Genomic DNA, 6011 nt, shown 5'->3' on the forward strand with positions numbered 1-6011 from the left:
TCCATCCCAATAGAACAGTCACAAAAAAAGATAATTTCTCTCAATATCACCATTACCTTCAGTCTGTGTGAAATTATTACCTCCATCTACAGAAAACCAATGGACCATTTTAACTATTTATTCCAGTCAAGTTGTCAAACTAAAACAGAGTGAAAATGCCAGTAATTTACAGCAAGGCCTTAATACATTTCTGGTGTATCATAGATGGAAAACTAAACACACAATAGACAGCTTTCATCAATAAAAAAAATACAGCTGGCCAGGCTAGGGTGAACTAAAATCTACGTGGGCAAGCCCTCAGCAAAAGGAATTCACATTAAAGTTTTCATTAAATATATTTTTTCCATCATCTGTCATGCTCTTTTAAGTTCTGTACCCTGAAGAGTCTAGCACTGGGCCTGCTGCTGAGAAAGCATAGACGAAAATATTAACTGAATAAATGGTTAATAGCGAAGGCTGTTTTTACCAAGTGAGATTGTAACGTTATAATTATATAGCAGTGTGACTTGCATGTTTGAAACAAGGAAAAATGAAGTACATCTGTCATTTTTTTCAGTCTAAAAATTCAGCAAAATAATTTGAATATCAGCGTAAGAATTTATAGGATTTCAGAAGGTCTACACATGTGTTGTAAGCAGAAACCCAGGGCAGACTGCAACTAGAAAATGCTTCAATGGTGCACTGGCTTTTTAAAAATGCACTTTAAGATATCATTTTATATAATTGTAGAATACTTGGCAAATACAAAAATAGGTATGAAATTCTTGTAATTCTCTTAATTCCTTTTGCCAGCCATAATAGCATTACCTTGTTGGTTTATTTTATGTAGAAATCATTACAGTCAGTTTGTGTAATCCGATAAATATATTCCAGTCTTTAACAGTATATTGCAAATGTCTTAAATATTCAAACACTTCTTTTAAGGGTTGTATGAGATTTCACTGCAATGCGTTTACTGAGAATGACATAACCATATACCTATTACTTGCTATTTAGAATATTTCCACATTTTTCAATTAAAAAATATAATTGCTATCTATTACCCATTTATTTTGTGTCTCTTGTGCTTGGAATTAATATCTGAGTCTATTTTTAAGCATCTTGTTATAATCTCATCAACGGTTATGGGTTGAATTGTGTCTTTCCCCTGCCCCCAAATTCCTATGTTGACATTCTAACTCCCAGTTCCTTGAAATTGAGTCCTTATTTAGAAATACAATCACTGCAGATGTATTATGTTAAGATGAGGTCATCGTGGAGTAGGGTAGGTCCTCACACCCCTATGACAGGAAGACAATGTAAACAGACAGAAAACTACTGTCTACAAGGAGATGAGAGATGCCTGGAAGAGAACTTTTCCTCCCATCCTCAGAAGGAACCAGCCCTACTGACACCCTGATGTTGGACTTGTAGCCTCCAGAACTGTGAGACAATAAATTAGCTGTAGTTTAAGCCACTCGGTTAACAGAATTCTTTTTTTCCAGCAACCATAGCAAACTAATGCCCCAGTCACTGCAGACAGTCACTCCCTGCTCAGAACTCCCTTGTCCTTAGCCAGGCCCTCCACACTAACACTTAACTTAGTGTTAACATAGTTTTGTTAAGACTTTTTTTTAACCTACCTACCTACCTTACTGTCTTTTATTTCCAGGTCACTGTGTATCTGTCTCTGTTTCCCCTCTTCCAGCCCAGAGTCTTTACAGTGGGCAATTTTTAAAATTTACTACTCCAATGGTCTTGAAATCATTAAAAAACAATAACAACAATAGCTAAGATTGAATACTTTGTTCAGGCTTCCTGCTAAATGAAAGTCTTTATGTTAATGATCTCCTTAATTGCAGTGTTAACGGACTCATGGAAATGAAGTGTCATCTCCATCCTTCTTTTGTTTTGGTTTGTCATATAAGTCTTGTCCTGTGCATTTTACACATTCATTATATGTTGACAGCTTTGCTATGCTGGCATGAGTCTTTAAGAATAATTATGCCCTGATGAGGAGTTGTAACTAGCTAATTTCTAACCACAGTGGTCCTCAGAAAAGCAGATTAGAATTGGCATTGGGGTGGCATTTATTCCAGGCATTAGAATTTTCACTGCATTAAAATCAATTCAGCTCAAATTTTCACAGTATTTTATTTCATTGAATAACTTCACCACCCCCACCCCCAGCCCACTTGGAGGGAGAACAGGAGTCCAAAAAAGACTGTTCAGATGGTTACCAAGCCAAACAGAAAGCTAACGTTGCTGCATGAGTGATACGAAGTGCCAAGGATAATTACAGGAAATCGGAGGGCAGAGCAAGGAACAGCTGTTGGGGCTTGGGGAGCAGAAAGTAGTGGAGGCCAGGGTAGCAGTGAGGCGTCTGGGGAGGTGGATGGACCGTGAGTGCAGGAAGTGGGGCTGGACTGGGCAGGCCCCTGGGGGTGGGCTGGCAGAGCAGGGTCTGGGGGAGTAGCGGGACAGGAGGAGTTTGTGGCAGGACAAGGTGGGCTGTGTCAAGAACAGAAAGGGAAGCTAATGAGGGGAGGGTGGGCTGACAGCAGCCCTGGGTTTTTGTCCCTTAGGTGGCAGCTGCCGGTTAACGCAGGGCTTGCTGCGGGGGAGACAGCCGTCTAAGCGTGATATTAGCAAACCTCTGGCCTCAGCACAATGTAAACACAGCCAGGGTGGAGTCTGACAGGGAGAACCAAGTGGCTCCTTTTCTCTTCTGCTGATGACAATCTATTTCTTACTATCCGTGAAGGAACTTGGATTTCACTCTTTGAACTCTCAAGTACACTTCACTCTGAACTTTTTGACCTGTAAGGAACCACCCAGAAAATGTGTGATCTCAGATTTAAAAAGTGGGGCATCTGAATAGGCCTAACAAACTCTGGTATTTTATAGAGAGTGAAGCTGTGAAGAAGGCGGGAGCATGGCATTTACAAATTCCTCCCTACTCCAGGAAGGGTGTGACTTCAGTTCAGCTAATGCCCTTCAAGAATCTGCGCCCAATTCTGATGATGGGGCTTCCCCCACATCCCCAAGCAATTCTCAAACATTAGTTGAGTGTCCCACAGTTCCACTCAATCCTGACAGGTAGCATCAGATTCCACAGGTTGACGTCTCAATCCCACAAGAGGACCCTCACTTCAGATGCCAATCACAAGTCCAGGCTGTCACCTGTGCTTCTGAATGGCTGGCTATAAACCACAGGTTCCCACTACCCACTCCTTGGGATTAATTTGCTAGAGTGGCTCACAGAACTCAGGGAACCAGTTTACTCACTAGGTAACCAGTTGATTACAAAGGCTATTAAAGGATTCAAATCAATAGCCAGATAGAGGGAGAAGTAGGGACATGTTTCCAACAAAAGAGTTTCCAAGGAGTCTGGGGGCTGGCACAGTGGCACGTGGTAGCATCTTAGTTCATTAAACTAGAAGCTTCCCAAGTCCCCGTCCTTTATAAATTTTTTATGGAGGCCACATTTCACAAACATGATTGATTGAAATATTGGCCACTGGTGACTGATTCAACCTCCACTCCTCTCCCTGGAAATCAAAGGGTGGGATTAAAAATAACCCTCTAATCTGGGCATGTATTTGGAGGAAACTCTAGTGCAAAAAGATACATATACTTCAGTGTTCATAGAAGCCCTATTTACAATAGCCAAGACATGGAAGCAACCTAAATGTCCATCAATGGACAACTGGATAAAGAAGCTGTAGTGAATATATATACACAATGGACTACTACTCAGCCATAAAAAGAATTAAAATATGCCATTTGCAGCAACATGGATGGACCTGGAGATCATCATTCTAAGTGAAGTAAGCCAGAAAGAGAAAGAAAAATACCATATGATATCACTTAGGGGTAGAATCTTTTAAAAAAGACAAATGAACTTATTTACAAAACAGAGACAGATTCACAGACAAAGCAAACAAACAATGGTTATGGGGGGCAGGAACAGGGAGGGCTGGGGAGGGATAAATTCAGGAGTTCAAGGTTTGCAGATACTAACTACTTTATATACAACAAACAAGGTCCTACTGTATAGCACAGGGAACTATATTCAATACCTTATAATTGCCTATAATAAGAATATGAAAAGGAATCTATTTAAATATATATATATATATTTAAATGAATCACTATGCTTATACCAGAAATTAACACAACATTATAAATGACTATACTTCAATAAGTAAAAGAAAAAAAAAAAAAAGACAACCCTCTAATCACATGGTTGGCTCCTGTGGCAACCAGCCCCATCCTTGGGGGCTTTTCAAAAGTCACCTCATTAGAATATAACAAAAGACGATTTTGACTCTCATCACTTAGGAAATTTCGAAGGTTTTAGGAGCTCTATGCCAGAAATGCAGGAGAAGACTAAATATTTCTTATTGTAAATCACAGTCTCATGCCTGAAAGAGCTAATGCTGCTTCCGGGCTTCATTCTTCCTGCCAGCACAGCTACTATGTGTTTATCCAAGGGTGTGATGTGGATGTTTGATGCCTTGACTGAGACCTTGCCTGACTACTGCAAGAGGCCTTGTCCTATTATGTGCAACAAAATGTCTATTTATGCACAAGGCTAAATATTGAATGTGGCTAAACTGCAGCTGACAGCAACAGCCATAATCCTGTGTGCATTTCTTCTGGGAGTTTATTAATGATGTTCAAATTTTGATCTAGCAGTAAAAGATTATGTGCTTGGATTCCTCTAGTTTGGAGTTCATTCATCTCATACTGTGGTAGCCCTCCTTGTCCTGGCCCCTACCACTATTCACTACTCATTCCTTCTCCAATCACACCCACTTAAAAAGCAAACATTTTCAAAACATGTACCAAATGTATTTATATTAGATATTTACTTTCTCTTTTTCATCCAGCAAGGATTTTCTACTAACCAAGGGATTTAGAGAAAAAGATTTAATAGTTTTTTCTGGCTGATCATTCATCTATTCATCAGTTGGTACCAGGTGTTATGCTAGGTGCTGGAACTATGGTGGTGAACAAAAACAGACCTTTTTTTGGATGGCACTTGCCGGGATGGCACTATAGTCTAGTGATAAGAGCTGTAGACTTGAAGGTCGCCCAGCATCTCTGTCAGCTCTAACTACTGCATCATCACCCCAACGCAGGACTTTCAATGTCATTCAAGCTTTCTAAACAGTTCTCTGGGGAACTTGGCAATGGCCAAGAGAAATGGTGGCACTGGCTTATGTTTGCAGTGTGCTCTGCTGGCATCTTACATGCAGCTGAATTCATCCCCTTGCATTCCCCTCTGATCCTGCAGCCTGAGAATTGATCCACAGCAACTGAATCCTTTCCAAAACAGAAACGGAATGTTTCACAAAGGCTTATTTTCCCTGAGAGCATGCAGAGGATCAAGGTGGCAATCCATAAATTCTACTTTGGTTTAACACTCGATAGTGCTATGGTCTCCACAGGAAAGCTTTTGTGGTATTAACACACAGCAGGCATGACATTTGACCATAACATCCTGTAATCCTGGGTAACTGTTCCAGGAGGCTATGCTCAACTTGACCATTAAAGTTCTATGTAACTGTGGGGTTGGCTCTTTCCCAGGGATTGATGGAATCCTTTTTCTGTCAGTCCCACAACTGGGCCTGGGTGTCAGAGGCCTGGATCAAGTCCAAGGAAAGAGCAGTCTCACCTTCTCCCCTAGCCCTCTCTTCCTCTCACAAAGTCCCTGTGCAAGGAACTGTGGATACAATGATGGATGAGACATAGCTCTGCCTAGTCTAGTGGGAGGACCCACCAGAATGTACCTCATCTTAACATAAAAATTCAAAAAATTACAAGTAACAACAAAGACCAGAGTTTGGACTAGGACTTAAGAAATGGGATGAGATTTAGTAATAGGAGAACACCTGTGATGCATAATTGTCTCTGCCTCTTATTTGATAATAAAAGCAGGTTTTTATACTTCCTGCAAATAAAAGCCATATTCTGAAGTGGATACTAGAACAAAAAATATAGTGAATCAATAGAGGGCCCATGAA

This window comes from Vicugna pacos, chromosome 17, assembly GCF_048564905.1.
Source record: "Vicugna pacos chromosome 17, VicPac4, whole genome shotgun sequence".
Lineage (NCBI taxonomy): Eukaryota > Metazoa > Chordata > Mammalia > Artiodactyla > Camelidae > Vicugna > Vicugna pacos.